The sequence below is a fragment of the Cynoglossus semilaevis genome, chromosome 13, assembly GCF_000523025.1.
Source record: "Cynoglossus semilaevis isolate Cse_v1.0 chromosome 13, Cse_v1.0, whole genome shotgun sequence".
NCBI classification, from domain to species: domain Eukaryota; kingdom Metazoa; phylum Chordata; class Actinopteri; order Pleuronectiformes; family Cynoglossidae; genus Cynoglossus; species Cynoglossus semilaevis.
In genome coordinates this window covers 14,807,456-14,825,888 of record NC_024319.1, presented here as the reverse complement: position 1 = coordinate 14,825,888, position 18,433 = coordinate 14,807,456, and positions in this window count along the sequence as shown.

The window sequence follows — 18,433 nt, the reverse complement described above, 5'->3', positions numbered from 1 at the left end:
TTTGAACAATTCTTTTGCGCTGACACAATGGCTGTAAATTTCCTGGATCTTAAGATGGAATGCTACTTTGGTGACGACCAAATGTTGCGGCGATAATCGGCCCTAAAATCTCTGCAGCGTGTCGTTGGCTTTAGAGGCCCAGAGTGTAAATCTTTGGCCGGCCCTTCTCTCTTTTCCCCCGCGGATGACAACTGTGCCCAAATCTGAGGGAGAGCTCAGTCTGTGCCGACATTCCTCGCATTGTAGAGATGGACAAGGTATCATGTCAACTATCTAAACACACACACACACACACACACACTCACACGTCCATCGGCCCGTCTCCTCGTCTTGCTGTTCCACCTGGGGTCTTCCTGCAGCCTGCAGGGCTTAAGGAGGAGAAACACACACTCTGGCTCTAAAATAGCCTCCATCTTGTCCCTGTGGTGGCAGCGCTGTCTGTGTTATGATAAGGCGTGTGTCGGAGATGTCTCTGCTCACACACACACAGGCACGCACGCACGCACGCACGCACACATACTCTGACCCCCACCCTCCCAAAAGGTGTAGAGCAATGGCCTGAATAAGCAGAGTGTGGAGGGGCCACACATTCAGCCAGTGGTTGCAGGAATGTCAGAATGTCATTTACAGTAGCAGACACACACACGTGCGCACACACACACTCAGAAGGGAACCTGAACCTGCATTGTCCTGCTACAGTGACAAGATGCTGACAGCTGCCGTGAAAAGTAAGGAGAAAAGTGAGAGAGGGGAAAAGAGAGGAGCAGGATGGACGGAGAGGAAAACAGAAGATGACATGAAACGGGAGACGCTCACTGATTCCAGACCAATTTAGGGAATGGACTGAAAGGGAAGACACAGGATCCAGTCATGGAAACTTATTATTGTTTAGTTTAAAGACGAGAAACACTTAGCACTTCACACATAAGTTCATTGGTTCATATAGAGAGGAGTGTGTGAGTGATGAAGATTTAATCAAGGTTTGGAATAAAGCAATTCATTTGGATAATTCAGTAGTCATTTTACAAGTCGTTTCTGCTTTAAAAAAACTTTTTTCTGTCATAAATACTTGTTTGAGCTCAATAATCACAAGTTTTGTGTCATTTTGTTATGTATAACAAATAAAAAAACGGTCTTCTCTGTTTATTAACTGTACATTTAAGCTGATACTGGAGTAAATGTTTTCTGTGTAGAGATGAGGAGTCACCAGATCTAAGTGTTTCCTATGATTCACCTGTAAAACAGAGATCTTAATCCATCAACCAATGATTGGAAAACTGAATCTTAAGGTGAGTTGGTGAGTCGGGGTGAGAGTCTCAGACTCAGACAGAGTGAGAGAGGATGGAAGGAACGGAGAGGAAGGATCGGCGAAGAAGGGCAGAGGAGTTCAGTTTCCCAGCTCAAGGTGTCAGCTGTGAATATTTAATGGTCACATTTTCTCCTGTTCCCTTTCACATTAATTTACTCATCTGCTCTCCTGTCTCCCCGTCAGCTCTGTTTACACTGCACAGATGCTAACAGAACAGCTGATAGCTAAGAGTTGATACTTTGACTGTTTCTGGCCTTTTTGTCATCTTCTTAAAAAAAAAAAAAACCCTTCATAGTGAGAATTCATTATTAATTAATTATCAATTCATTATTGACAATTCACCAACGTCTGTTGAAGGGCTTTAAAAACCCTGTCGTCAGCACCAATTCTCAATATTCACTTAATACTTCATCACACAATGGATAAATATGACTGATATAACTTTGACCTTTCAAATGAACTCAAAATCAGACAACTAATTTAAATAAAAAACATTTTAACAAAAACTTAAACCATTAACTCAGTGTAATATCTAAAATCTTGATGGACCACAGGTAGACATTGTTGCTAAGGAGTCCTAACGGCTAATGTCAGTTTACTCCATCGGACCTCCATCGTTTGGATGAATTTTCTCTAGCATTGTCTGATTCGACCAACTACAAAGACAGCTAGCAACTCAACTTCCTGTTAATGTTCTTGAAGAAGTTTCGCTGTCCCTTGGGAAAGCACAGATTTCCAAACACACTAATAAAACTAAACATCTCCAATCCTTCCAGGAAGTGATGAGTGCTCCGTCTGAACGGACCTTTGTTTGTTTCCCTCTGGATGTTTATGTCAAGGAAAAGGACTTTGTAGTGATGATGCAGATTGGCTCACAGTAGAACTCTACTGTCCAGATTTGTGCCTCTCTCTCTTTCTTTCTCTCTCTGCGTCTCTCTCTCTCTCTCTCACACACACACACACACGCAGGTCCTTTTAAAGAGAAGCATTGTATTGACACTGGCCTGTATCTCATGTGAAATCAACATTGAGCTGAGTGAAGACTTAGGCATGCTACACTTTGATGTTCCGTGCACACACGGATGCACGCACACACACACACACACACACACACTAACTCATTCACCTAATTTTACGAGTCCTCGAAATAATGCATTTCTTTAGCATTAGCCGTAACCACATTTATGCTCCCATACCATGCTGCATATGCAAAATCACAACACGTGTGCTATCAATAAATACATTCTAACATTTACCCCCCCCCCACACACACACACACGGCTGCTGTCATTGATCAGTGACAGAAGCTTCATTCTGTGTGTGTGTGTGTGTGTGTGTGTGTGAATCTTCAGTTGCTCATGTTACACTGAGGCCTTTTATCTGTGACCCAGAGAGAGAGAGTATTGGGAGCACGGTCCCAGTAAGAGACATAAAAGATGAGATGATGACAGAGGAGAGAGTGTTTTCTCTGTGGGAGAAAGAGTGAAAAAGAGGGACTTTCAGTCTTGTATATAAACAATGATAAACACAGAGTGTGTTCTCAGGTCACAGTCAACCATGGGCAGTCCTCTGGCCTGGTTTAGACCAGTCATGAGTCCTGAGAGACTTGAACATCTTGGTGTGTCTCCTGCACACACTTTATTGGAGGCTACATTTTTCAATGTAACATGAAGGTGTGTGTTATAGCACATACATTTTGGTTTTGTTTGTTTGTTGTTGGTCTGTGAACAAAAGATTTACATTCTAAAGGAACTGAAAAGCGACATAATAGGAAACCAATGTTACTGATGTGTTTGATTTCAAATTTAATTTCTCATGTGTTTATAATATGAAGCGTTGGTTGTTCCAGATTCAAGGTTGACACAAAACTAAAGTTTGTTTCTTTATCAAAAAAGTTTTACATTACAGATCTGGAGAGAAGGGAAAACATTCACAATTGCCATCAATTTTTCAATCAATATTAAGCTTGGTCTCAGTTTTTAATTTTGGCCCATTGTGAGTTTGACACCCCTGACACAACAAAATGCAACATAGTATAGCATAACAAAACAACGTAGCATAGCATAACATAGCCTAGCAAAACATACTGTAACATCAGATAACTTATTTGAGCTCTGACGATGATAGCCTATTTAGCTATTATTTAGCACTTTTCTGCTAATCCTTTGTTAGTGTCAGTGTTTTTGTTGTTATTATTGTGTGTTGTGTTCTTATTCTTTATTTACAATGATACGACATGTTAACCGAATAACTAAGAGAAAGCCAAAATTGCACAGCCATGATGTAGATGTTTGGTATCTTTGCCTTGGCAATGACATTTAATGACAACAGAACTTATAGCAGCGCTGGAAAACACGCAAACAAAACACCAAGTCGATTTTTCCCACGTAGATGTCCTTTAATAAGCGGTGACTCCAGAATGAATGTACACAACAAGGACGTCATCAGTATATTTGGTCTTCTCAGCTCCTGTGTATTAGTCAGTGTGACATGTTGCAAAGAGAGAAGTTGTTTGTATTAATGAGTCACACACTGACCATTCAGGTCTTGGCCAATTCTCCTCTGCAACACCTCACCACAGAAACTAAAGACGTCGGCACTTTATATGATTACTTCACGTCATTATTTACCGCACAGAGAGGATGATGGGAAAAGTACTGAGAATGTAAGAGGATGTTTTGCGTTGTGTGTCACAGTGAGGCCAAGACAAAGTTACACAGAAAGTGAGGAATGCTCTTCGTTGTTATAACACATTCTTATGCAATATGTAATAGAAAATGTGTTTTATTGATATGTTTGGTGATTTTTCTTTTGCAGGTTAGGTACTGCAATTCAGAATAGATGTTAAAATATACCTAGCGCTATTGAAAAAGTAGCCAACAGGCAATGTACAGCAATAAAGACTATTGATTAAAGATGCATTTTTAAGAAACTTCCAAGTCTAAAAAATGAAATTCCTGGTTGACCATGAACATCTAAAAACTTCTAAAACTGTTTCATGTTTGTATTCGTTTAAGCAGAAAGCAGAAGGAAAACATTTGCTATATAAAGAAACATAAAAATAGAAACTATTTTTAGCCTGTGTTGTGTGATACTTTTCGAATATTAGGTAATCAATATCCATAATATTTTCCACATTCTTTTTATGACCTACAGGCATTGTTTTTTTTTTGGTTTTTTTTTTTTTGGTTTTTACAATAAGGAGTTTTAGGTTGAGAATTTTAATAATGTTAATAACAATGTTTTTAATAATCTATAATAACAGAGTGCAATCTCCTTATTAATAAATTCAACTTTCTGACCATATTTGCAACATTTCCTAACATATATATTTAGTTACGGATTGTGAACTGTGACTTAATGACCCAGAAAAGTTGAAGTCCCGAGACTTAAGATGACTTCAGGAAGTCCTGGTTTAGAGGTTTAGTTTAAGTCGCCCATGTCGTTACATTAAAGTGAAATTTACTCAAAAGAAGAAAGAGAAACAGGAGCTGCTGTTTTTCAGCCACCACGCCCTCTCACATCTATGCCTCCACACTTTACTGGGTATGATGACCACAACAGAAGGGACCCCCACAATATGCTAACACACACACACACACACACACAAAGCCAGCTCGTGTTGCATCTGTGTCAGAATCCCTTTAAACCCTCGATGCCACACTCACACAGTCTGTTGGACTGCACTACTCAGCTCTACACACACACACACACACACACACACACACAGACAGCCTCATGCAGGACCTATTGTTCTAGCCCTGGTCACAGCCCGTGCACATGTTCCGTACCCCATCACCATGTTCTGTTGCCGTGTTTGTGTTACGCCGTGGTGTTTGTTATTGTTTGTGTACACGATAAATCCTCCCACCATAAATTCGCCGATCAAACTCTGACGTCTTCGATGAAGTGTGCATCACCCCCTCACTTCTGCAGAACCACCAGGCGGAGAAGAGGAAGTGGAGCACAAAGTTAAACGCACATGTGACGGTGAGACTAATAAACTGTGGCTATAAATAGCTGCAACCTTGGATGTTTTTAAGGAACTTGATGTTGATGTTGAACATGTGAAAAACAGATACTCACCATCGTTAAATGTTTTCTTATATTCAGCCAGGTGTAGTGATATGTCTTTCTAAACTGTGTCTCTTGATGTGTCTGTGACGAGTCCTCATCAGCTGTTATTACCCAGGCTTGGTTGCCCTACCAATGTTGACAGAGGCCTCACTGCTCCTTCAGGGTGGCAATTCAAGTGTGGCATGGTAAAATTTACTCCCGTTCGGTTTGCACATGGCATCAAGTGACACTTGAGGAAGAGCTTGTTTCTAAACTTGTCAACTGAAAATACAGCTGGACTGTCTGATTAAAAGAAAGTCACATCTTGTCTGTCTACTATCACTTCGACATCGGTTAAAATTCCAGGATTGATCATTGAAAAGAACCACTCTGATCCGATACTTACCAAATACCAAATCACAACTTGAATTTGTGCTACATTCTGTACTCAGGGACACTGACGCCTCACTAATAGCAGCCCACGGCATGCTGGAGGAGAAACGAAGGATTTAGACTGATATTGGTATCGGCAGATACTTCAAGTTGCAGTACTGGACATGAAAAAGTTGTATGCAGTCACCCTAGTATAAAAACACAGCACAGCTCTCATACTCTGTGTTAATGCAGTTCTAAAGAGATCAATGACCTTGTGCTTTAGGAAACCATATCATAATTCCATGTCACATCTGTCTGTAACGCCCTGTTTCAAAAGAAACATGCAAGGGATTCCTAAAACCCACACTGCCTTAAGTGACGGGAGTCTGATTTGCACCTCTGCTGATGTAGAACAAGTCAAAGCATGGATCCATTTGCAGTCCTGTGTTCCTGTTTTTTTTTTTCTTCTTCACCTGACATGAAACCACACTCAAGTGTTGATTTGTATTATTACGGCTAATGGAGCTCCATAAAATTGCTCTCCACCCACATTTCTGAAGGCAGATAACTGAGTTGTTTTGAATCAAGTTTAGCAGCCACAGCCTGTTAAGTGACTCGATCACAGGGAAAGGCCTCAGTCAGCACTCAGACCACACACACACACACACACACACACACACACACACACACACATACACTCAGAGCGAGCCGACTTCCTCTGTACGGGCCTCTGTCTCTCCCCGAGCTTCCTATGTGTTTGACAGGACAAGCGTAAAGCGTTCACTTTCAACACACTTTCACTTCATCTTCCTGCAGTCTCGTGTGTGCACAGACGGCAAAAACATGGGAAGGACAGAGGAATCAAGAGAAGACCTGCGTCATCATCAAACCAAATAAATGCAGTGTGACATTTTGTCCTGGAGACATGTAAACAATGTACAAAAACCTTTCATCTTAAGGTGGAGAACCAGGGCTGTCCAATGTCTGGTCTGATCACAAGGGTGGATTAGGAATGTTCTGCAATTCAACTCAAAACATATTCTAATTAAAAAACATTTGATTTTTTTGTGTGCATGGTTTAAGTGAAAATGTTCATACCTTCTAGGTATTAAATTATGTCTTTGTTGCCATTTAGTAGTTTTTCATGTATCTGAAGATTCCTTGACTACCTTCTTGCTGACCTCTTAGCTAGTCCTGCTACTTAATTTGCAAACTTGCATGTGTTTTCTGGGTTAAATCTGCTGTTATTACCAAGTACTGTTTTTCTTTCCTTTCAGCTGTTGTAGCCAAGCCCCTATTTAATCTTAACTTCCTCACAACCCTAACACTTGAATCATTCAAGACAACAAGTTGGGTTTTTGGGTGAACTCTGAGACATTTTGTGTTATTATATTAGCTTATCTTTAACATACCTTCAATTAGTGCTAAGCTAACCTTCAAGGGTATTTCTATTACTTTGGCAAAGTATCAGAAGAACACCAGTTGACCAGCTAACATTTTTCAGCGTGGCGACAGGACCTCACAGTCTGAATGGAAAGACAAAATGACAGTGCCTACAGCAGACAGAAGACTATACAATATGTGCAACTGCAAACATACATTCATGCAGTGAGTGGCTGAGTGGCTGGTAAACAGTCAGAAGAACAGTGAGAGAAACAATCAAACCGCACAATGACAGCTATGACCCTGTCACCGATGATCAGTGTTCAGGAAACAGAAGAGAAAATTACACATCATCATTTTGAAGTGTTGATTTAATCGTTCGGATGAAACAATAATTGCCGTCTGTTGACTAACTCACTGTGCAGAGGCAGCACGGAACGCTGTTTCCTGTCAAACGCAGCCTCTCTTCTGCTTTTTTGTTTGATTTGGAATTTATTTAAAAAAAAGAAATCATACAAACAACAGTGGCTTTTTGTAAACTTTAGAACAACATCTTTTAAAATCATTTAAAAGATTGTTTTCAAATAGTTTTGGGATGTTACAGTTGTTTTCAGTTTGATGACGTGAAGCCTGCTGTCGCTTATTACTAAGAGTAGTTGGTAATAGCGTCAAAGGACTGCAACTTTTAATAGTACGATTAACCATTCAGCGAAACCTGTTTCTCATCCAGCCGTGACTTCAATCATGACCAGATTAGCCCGCACTTTCCAATGAAGCTGCTCCAGGAGCAGTTTCATCGGAAAGGTGCCCGAGGGGAAGTGGCCAAACATGAAGCAAAAGTTAAAAGTGTTGGATTGCAGCTCCTTGTGGCTGCAGGTTGGCCAACACAGTGTTGAAAGTGAGTGAAGACACTGCAAAGACGTGTGAATGACAACAGTGGTCAGGAGAAACAAGCATTCTCTCTCTCACACACACACAGACACAGACCCTGCTTACACAAACATCGTTCACTCCTCCACAGCTTCCTATACTCAGGACCCACAGGAAACGGTCAGTTGTCTTTCTTTTGCGTGAGAAGAAAGAGGAAGTTTACTCCTATGACGTTCTCACATGGACAACTGAAATAAATCCATTTGTATTTTTTGCCTTTTTTTCTCTGTCCTTCTGATTCTCCATGTCCCTATAATTGGCAGAAAAAAAAGAAGTGTTTTTTTGAAGCTGTCCATGACTCAGTGTCTGTCCAGCATTTGTGCAAAAGGAGTCAGTGACTTATTGGTATTTTCACATAGATAACTATTTCCTTATTAAAGCCTTTGTTTCCATGGAAAAACTAAAAACCACAGAGCAACTACAATTAAAACTCTTTTTTGTATTCATTGGCCACAAATCTCTTATCTTAAAATTAGACTCAAAATCTTCTTTTTGCCCCTTTTTTATCAGAAATATTTATTTGTTTGACCAAAAACAAATCCTATTTAATTTATTGTGCAACTACCACTATCACACATTTGAAATTTTCCCCTGAATTCCCTTAATCTGTTATCCTTTTCCTGCCCCGTTTCCTAATTAGGCTGGACATCAACTAAAGAAAAACTAAAAAAATCCTAAAAAAACTAAAAGACACACTTCAAAACATCCAGCTCAATTTTAAAATAGCACTTTAATATTGATGCAAAATAACAGAAATAACCACAGGTTAATGTATTTAAAACCACTGAGCTAATGCCTTACAAATCTCGCCAACTCTGCTAATTGCAAAAAGTACGCTAATCCCTAGTTTATGAGTCATTGATACGACGCGAAATGCTTCGCTAACCGATAATTGAGCTAAACGCCACTGTCGCACTAATCCCTGGACAGTGACACAGTACAGCGTCTCATGCTTTGCTAGGTGCTAATGAAGCGAGCTGCTAATTTCCCAGATAATCCTCATCCAGGATTTGTATTGAGTCATTGTTGACACAAACAGCTTGTGTAATCTGTGAAATATGAAGATTAAATTATAACACAGCTGCTGCAGCCCTTGATTCGTGTCTTAAATACTGTCAGTCACTTAAAAGATGTAACTCCTAAAAACTTAAAGTCTTGTCTGTTTTAATGACTACATACATGCATGGGAGTGTGTAAAAAGAGAGAGAGAAAGCAGTAGAAGAGCAGGGAACAGATTACAGGAAGCCTTATCCACCGTAATCATTTTCAGTTATGATCAGACTTAAGTTCTCGTCAGTTGTGACCACTGACGTAATGAATCAGCCTGTGGTTTAGCCTCAGTCTCTTCTTCCCACCAGTTTCTTTTAATGATTCTCACACATCATAAAAGTTATTGTTTTAGTACAAAAATGTTTCTATGAAAAGACTGAGATAAACAACAAAGACAAAACTCCAACACTGAGAATGTATGAAGATAATTTGGGATCATTGAGTTTTGGATTGTTCTCATGCATAGCCTCTTATTGTGACTCTGGCTTCTATCTCCAACAGCTTTTGCCCGCCAGTCTTTTTCAGAGATTTACCGAACATTCTTTGTTCAGTACTTTCACTTCTATCTTTGTCCAAACCATGTCAACATTAGGCAACTATTAGAAACAGGCAGAAAGGAGAACTTGAACTTGTGCCATCTGACCACCGCAGTGACACAAAATCACATCACGGACTGGAGCGATGTCAAATCCCAACAGAAAACCATGAATATGAAAGTTTAATATTGAGAAACAGCCAGGCAGCAGGGGGCACCGTTGTTAACGGCTGATAAGGACATGTCACTGTGACATCCACTGACACTTCTGAGAGACGGGAGCTCGAAACAAGTAGTAGAAGAAGTATACAGCTCAACCTGGCAAAATTTGAGTTAAAAAAAGCTAAAATTTCGTCGAGGACTCCCCTGTGTATGCAGACCACCAAACAGGTTTATAACAAGATGATAAATCAATAAAATAATACGTGCTGCCATTCTATGCATGTTAAACGGTGTAGGTCTTTGCACAGAGTGAACAGGACCTGACAACGTCGGCTCTACATCAACCTGGCTGCAGCAGTCCATCTGAATCTGTCACATTTTTGTCATAAGCTAGCTCTTGGTGAGGATTAGCAGTGACAAAAAGCTGACAAGGAGCCATGTGAGGGCAGTTTAGCTCCTCACCACCTCGCACATGTTTGCCTGTTTGGAAATCTGCGCCTTAGAAGACACACAAAAGAGGGAACTGAAGAGTCGCACTGCATACCAATCTCTCAATACTTTCTCCTTTTCTGCCGGCCTCCACGGCTGCGACGGTGGTTGCCAGATCTGAAGGGGAAATTCCCCCATAAACCCAACCAGCCTATTGATGGTTAGTGTCCCACCAGGCTGCAGTGATGGACGACACCGCCGTGCAGTTTTATGATGGTGGCGCTCCGTCTGCATGTGTGTGGCATGTATATATATGGCTGTCTGTGATTGTGTATATATGTTTCTGTGTGCATCCACGTGTTGTATATGCATGTGTATCTGCACGCCTTGTTGTCTTTCATTCTGCCCGCGAGCAACCGCTGTTTACATACACCAAACTGAACAGGGGTGGCACTGCGTGTGTGTGTGTGTGTGTGGGTGTGCGTGATGGCAGGGAGGCAGCAGTGTTAGCAGTCATTGGGTTTCAGTGGTTAAACCCCCCAAACTTTAGTTTTTGGAGATGGTTGAGGTGGAGGGCATTTGAACAGTGCTGCTGCGTGGGCAACTTATGGTCTTTATGGGCCAGGAACAATCAGAAGGGGGAGGAAGTGAAGGGTAAATGAGGGTGGGAGGCAAGTCGGTGAGGAAGTAACTGCCCCCACACAAACTCTCCTTCTTTGATACCAAACATGTACCCCCCCCCCACACCCCACTCTTCCAGCCTCTCCTAAAAACACCCTCGCACATCCACCGGAGGGAGAAGAGGAGGCTGCATGACCACAGACCACCCAGAGAGATGGAGACAGACGCAAAAGACAGACGGACACGATTGAAAAGTGTCATGAATAAAAAGATAAAATGAAAAATAGACCGTTAAGGCTGGTGACAGATGAAAGGAGAGAGAACAGAGCAGAAACGTGAGGCAAGAATAAAAATGAAATTCATTTCTCAGATGCTGGGGTGGGGATTCAGAAGAAGACTGTGGAGAAGTTCTCTGGAATCTGCAAAAGTGAAAGGTTTTTTTCTGGGTATTCTGTGCTAATTCAGTCTGCTGTTTATAGATAGTCTCTTTACAGATTTTATCTAAAAACAAACAAAAAAAAAAAAACCCAATGTGAAATAGAAAAAGTAGAGGACAGATTTAAATGCATTTTATAAAAGGTCATCACTGATTTTCTTACACTTTAAACACTTATTTTGTGCAGGGGAAAGTGAGTGTAACACATTTTGCATCCATAGTACTGCAGTAATTTGGATATTCCAATGACCTTTTATTACGTGTTTTTCAATAGTAGAGCTCAGGAGTAAAATGTTATAAAAACATTTTTTTTCATTGTCATTTTATAAGCATTTGACAAGTGAATCATCCAACCCCTGGACTCAGGCCTGAAAACTAAGCTGATGGAGGGAGCAGTAGGAGCGAGGCACAGGAGGAAGAAAAAAAAGGCCAGAAGAGGGAGGTATTGGTGGAAGTGTTACGTACAGACATCATGGAAGCAGGCAGGACCCAAATGTGAAACCAGGGAGACTCTCCAGGTGCAGCAGGTGAGTTATTTACAAAGTGCAAATTACTAAAACAGGACAAGGCAAAAAACAAAACAAAAACACAGACTTCTTCAAACCACAACCAACTAGGAACCCAACAGCACAATGATCCCACAAAGACAGAGTGATGAAGGGAGGTTTATATACCCAGGGCACCAGGTGACACCAGCGAGACTAATGAACAGAGACACAGGTGAGTGTGATGACACTGACTCCATCCAGCAGACAAGACAGGAAGAGGAAACTGACAGCCCTGACAGGAAGAGCAGCTGTGAGTTGAGTCATAAAGTCATTTTGGTCAGTGTTTATATCAGGTTTTTGAAAAACTAAACATAGCAAAAACACAAGGTTAAGAGGAATATCCTGATGGTTCTGTAGCAGATATTCTTCTGAGGAATCAGCTGTGAGACTTCAGATACTGCTCCATGTGCTGCTGGTCCGAGGAGAAGGAAAAGAATATGTTCTGTAACGTCTTTCATTTCGACCGTATCTAGAAACAATCGATGTTTGTCTGCCATAGAGGCCTGTTTTCACTCTGAGCCTGTTCAGAAAAAGAACTGCAGCTCTGATGAGACGGGAACCTCAGGACGCATCCTTTACATTACACACACAAATAAAACCATTTTGCCCCTTTTTCCGCTTCACTGCAGCCAGCCACCAGTGTGAGTTTAAAGCACAGGTGCACCGGACGTCACAGGAAGTGTCTCTTTTAGATTTCAATAATGGAAAGACTCTGTGCTTTTCACCTTCTTACTCCCTCAAACCTCCCACTGTTCAGATTTGTAAATGAATTTCCTCATTATCATTTTGGAAGCAGGATCAAAAAAAGATTTTTGATGTACAGTATGTACACATCCAGGGTGTGTGTGGGCAGATGACAGACTGGTGTATTGACCGCACCAGCGTTAGCTGTGTGTTTGTGGTGGTTTCCTTCCCTTCGTCTCTGGCTCCTCCTCTCCACGTCACAGCCGTTCTGTTTTTCTGATTTATTTCTGTCATGCCAACTGATTACTAGATGGTCTGAAATCCTTTGAGGACATGTCAAGTGTCGAAATGTTGTCGGTTTTGTTAAACTTGGTGAAACGTAATCACGATTGATTATCGTAGACTGGGGAAAAATAATCGTTTTTTGGTAAGGCTGTGTAGGCTAAACCACAAACGAATAAATCCAGAAGAGCAAAATTAAAAATAAAGAAAAAAAATAATGCTAATATGCTAATATTGGACAATATACGTACGGTCAAATATTTGCAAAATGAATAAAAGTTACCTTAAAGTGATGTTAAAACGAGTGAAAGAAAACAAAAACTAAACCAAAAGTAAAAAGAATATGGTAAATTAATAAAATAAATAATAAGTTAACTCTACCAAAAGTATAAAAGAGTAAGATAGGTAGATAGCACTTTATTAATCCCTCGGAAGTTCCCTTCAGGAAATTTAAGAAAACAAAAATAAGTAAAAAGTAAGTAAACAAAAGTGATTTTCAGAGGAGTGATTTCAGATGGAATTAAAAGTAAACAGAAATACTTTCATTGTTGTCATTGATTCAGTTGGAAAACATCATTGATTTTAAGTGGAAAAAAAAACAACAAAAAAACAATGATGTCAGATTTTGCTTTTTGCCAAAACAAAATTAATTTATGATTGGTTAGCTGGTTTGTAAAATGAGTGTTTCTTTTTAATTTTTTTAATGAGTTCCACGTTCCATGTGTTCCAAAGAAGAAACTATTTCCAGAGAACTTGAGACTTACCAATGAATGTAATGTGTCAATTTAGAAATGTAGGGAACTCTACTAATGAGTCACAGTAAAAACATCTTAAAATGTTTGTAATATGGTTATTTCACAATCCGTTTTTGTACATACAATAAAATATTTAGGAAAGAAACTATATTTTTACCTAAATGAAAAATAAGGCTCATGGAAATCTTCTATTCCAAACTTTGGTCTCACTTTTTCCTGTCTCAAATGCAAAAAAAAGGGAAGAAATTATATTTTGGGCAGAAGGAGAACAAAGGAAGGAGGAAGCAGTGGAGGGGAGAAGACAAGAGGTGGAAAGTCCCTTTAAATCCAGGTCACTTACTTCCACATATGTCTGCCTCCCTGTCTGACTCACACTGCTCTCATGCTGCTCAGACACCAGTCAGGTGATGCACGCCGTCAGTAAAATGTATGGAAACATATTTAGGGACAGTTGTTTTCCAGTGGACAGAGGACGATGTGTTAGGGACACTGAGTTCTGAGTTCTGCCGTGGATTTCCCCCACTCTCCACCGGTTGATGTTTTTCATGATGTTAAACAGAGCATTCTGCAAACTTATTGCATAGACCCTGATTTGAGGATATTTGTCCTTGTACCGTGGTACTTCTACTGCAATAATGCTTAAGGACCGTGCACATTTAGCAGCAGCTTCCGTCTTTGGTCTTTTTTTATTTATATGATACTTACGTTTTTAAACAGAGAGCGATTTCAAAAGCCTACACAAGGTGTTGGACCGTAACTTTTTAGAGCATGCTAAATGTCCCACCTTTGTCTTGGTCCCAGTTTCTTTTTTTATGTGGACACAACGATGTGGTAGCCATAAAGTACTGTAAACTGTATGGCCTGTGTCTTTAAAAAAAAGTACTTCCAATTTGAATAAAAATAATAAGAATCATATTGCAAACAAACAATTAAAGCCCAATAAGAATATTATAATATCATATTGCAAACAAACAATTAAAGCCCTTTTCTTCCTGAGATTTATGGTATAATGTCTCAAACATTATTTACTGCCTAATCATAAATACTTTTCTGGTAAATGATCAACCCTTGTTTGTAATATTTTAATGATTTTTAAAATAATGTTGTACTTTTTTATTCTAATCTTAGAGTGATATAATGCATAGACTTGCTATTTATCATGGATTTGTTTAATTTTTCCATTTTTTCCCAGCCTGTAATCACTACATTATAGTAAGTAAACAACAAAGTTTGCAAGTTAGTTTCAGTCTGCTAAAAACAAGCGAAAAAAAAAACAACAAAAACTGATAAATAAAAATATATTTTCCAGTGAAACCAGTTTTTCCACCGAGTGCTGTGCCTTTTATCCATGACTGAATCATCAGGTGATTAGTTTGGATTTGTGTCACTGACGTTTTTGGTAAATAAACCATAATTGATTGCTGTCTTTTCACATTTCCTCGTGTACTGATGTGTGAGCAATAGGGAAGGAGAAAAAGAGAAGCAGAGAGTGAAAGAAGACGAGGTCGTATCTGTGCGTTTCTCCTTCTTCGCCTGTTTGTTTACGGACATGTGTTTTTCTGTGGCTTCTCTAGCTCTGTGTGTGTGTGTGTGTGTGTGTGTGTGCTTCAGTCCTCTGTCGTTATTGGACTTTAAGGATATCAGCTTTATTTTTAGCTGTGTCACTGTCACATGACTGTGTGACAGTGTGTCGCCTGCTGGTTTTCTCCAAACGTGAAGAATCTGGTGCTGTTTGCCTGATGTTGGCATCGTGGACATGGTCACCAGAGGCTCACGCTCCTGCTGACGGCTCCTGGTTCACTTCCAGGAGGTGGCACGCCAACATGGCAGCAGATGGTCCTGGTGTGTTTTTGATGCGTTGCGTGCCGTTCACTCTGTCAGCTGCTGTGGCTCCAAAACAGACATAATTAATAGAGACGAGCGAGGGGAAGATGATGCCTCTGATCCCGATGGACAGGATACACACGGGCCGTAGAAGATGAAAAGGAAAAACAAAGATTTGAAAGGAGTTTATAAATACACACGGACTAAGAGTGTTGTATTTATAGCGCCGAAAAACTTGTTTGATGACAATTAGAAAGTTATTGTAATCTTTACATGGAAATCCTGTCCTTCAGCTGATGTTGATGTCACAGTCCCAGCAGTCCTTGGGGGCAGAGGTGGGGTGCACAGTGATATAAATGTCTGAGGATACACACTGAGAATTCTGTGGACCACTGTGAACAACATCAGACTGCAGCCACACCAGTGTCACAGTGTCCAAAACCTCAGATCCTGGCCAGGTACAGGGCTAAAACTGTCAAATTACAGCAGGAATTGTCATTAGATTACTCTCAATATGAGTGACGTGGTACTTGAAAAACATTGTTGTTGTTGTGTGTATTTTGTTTTATGTCAAGGTGAGGGTGAGATCTAATTTTGTCCACATTAAACATTCACATGTCTGAGGTGTAATGTGGCACAGGTGAGTGTTACAGTATAATAAAGTACTCATAACGTAGTAACAGCGTCAGCCACGACACGGCGAGAACATTCCTCTTCAGTTCACACATCCTTCGACAGCCATTCCACAATTCTTTACTGAAATTCGCTTCGTGACTGAATATTACAGGGTTAGCAGCATTTACCGCTTATCTCCGTAGTTAGCACTACGCTAACCTGCAAAAGTGCAAAACATATATAAGTGTGGCTGAACAGTGTCGGCCGTGTTTTACTGTAGTTACTGCTTGTTGTCACCTGTCACTCAGTAAACTGCACTGCAAAATGGTCCAGAATAAATGATGTGTTTATTTTATTTATAGTTCATGTTGGATTTGCTGGACATTCAGTATCTGGGCGTACTGAACAGACGACTGAACCAAATCACACAGTCGAAGATGTGAAGAGATGGTTTCAAGAAACTAGGTCATTCTACTGCATTGAGAGCTTACAGTTGGAATTCAACATAAGGGTTGCAGCCGTAACATCTTCCAACTACAATTGGTTGAAACTTCCTTAAAACATTTGTAAAAAAAAAAAAATGTTTTGTGGGCAAAAAAGACTATTGTAATAATTAGACAATTCAAATGGGAGTAACGTTAGGGTCAGTTAGGGTCAGAACCCAACTGAGCCCATGTCCTCCTTTAACCTGTGTGTCACCACAGAGATCCTGCTGACTCGGTGTGCTGTTGCACTTTTATGTCACACTTCGCTCAGAGTTTTTCCGGAAGAAAACCCCAAATAAGGCCCAAACATCAGGAAGTGTTTTCCTCAGGCTAAAACACGCACTGTGGCTGCTGCTCCACTGCTCATTAATATCTCTCTCAGTTTGTGGCGTGTTTGTGTAAGAGTGAGTGTCTGCTGCCTGTCTTTGCCCGTCCGTCCCTCAATCCGTCTGATTTTGTTTTTCTCTCCGTGTGTGTGTCTGTGTTGTGTGTGTAACGACAACACCTACTGCAGGGTGTGTTGTCTGCTCTTACTCACTGGTTTTTTCGATGCACTGTTTGTATGTTGGCCCGTGTGTGTGTGTGTGTCTCCTGTGTGTTGTTGTACAGATTGCAGCAACGGGATCAGGTTATTTAGCCTTGAAACCATCTCTTGCTTTCGATTGTGTCTGACAGAGCCTGAGTCACCGCCGAGCCGCTACCCTGGCTAATCACCGCCGCATCAACTGCGATTAGCTGCCATTGTTGGTCAGGTTGTGTAACAGACGGTGGTTTTGATAGGGAAAGGAGAGGCACACAGCCAGCAAGCTGAAGACAGACAAAAAAATGATTTATTTGATTCTGGTCAAGTCATCTTATTCAGTATTTGCCAAGTCTCAAAGTCTTAAATGGTCGTCACCATGACGCTAAGACGTTGCTGCTACATCCACGGCTTATAACAAATGACAATACGTGAAAATTTAGTTTTTTTTTTGAATTTCTCATTTCTCAAAACATTCCTCAACATTAACCATAGATTTGATTGAATGGAGTTGGGAGCTGACCTTCGCTGAGGTTTGTCGTGTTTTTGGACGGGCCAGAGACGTTTCACAGGCGGATGATGAAAGGGAGTCTGGCTTAACTGAACTTTTTTCGTCTAGTGCCAGTTTTAGTTGGATTAACGTGACACTAATGTGTTTTTCCACACCCAAATACAGTACCAGAATATTGTTCACAGTGCGGAGGTGTGTCTCTCTTTGTTCTAAAACTGTTCTGCTGTTTAACATTTCCAGAGCTGATGCGACTGTTTTCCCACAGTCTGTTGTCACGTTTCATGTCGTGCCAGTGACAGCACTTTGATGTTGTTTACCTTTTTCTTTTGGCAGTCTTACATAGATGACAATTTTAGCTTTTGCAAAAATTATCGTGTGCTTTAAATCATATGCAAATTGAATTTTAGCTCTTCTGTGTGAATAAATATAAAGCCTTCAGCAATATTCCAAAAAGTGAGCTATCAGGTATCAGGTATAGATATCTGTAGTTTCATAAAATATAATATAGGGTAACATTGTATATTTTAATTGAAGTTGTATTTTGTTTAAAATTCTTCATGTATAAAACACACCAGACAGTCGTAACTAACACCATGATGCCCTGAGATCGTTTACAAACACTCAAACTGATGAGTCGCCCCCTGGAGGCTATGCAAGACAACAATTGTTTTCGACACTTCCACAGATGCATCATGTTTCCAAAGCCAGCACAACATCCACTACTCACTGACTTTACAGTCCATGATAAATACATAATTACCTTTTCATACTGGTTAATTATGTAGTTTTCATTCTACATACTGAACTGAGATAGCTTAAAAAAAATCAAATAAATAAAAAATGAATGAAATTTAAACTAAAATTTCATTTTTTCTTTTTCATTTTTCTAGTTTCCATTTTTTTTTGCCTTTTTGTTCTGATTT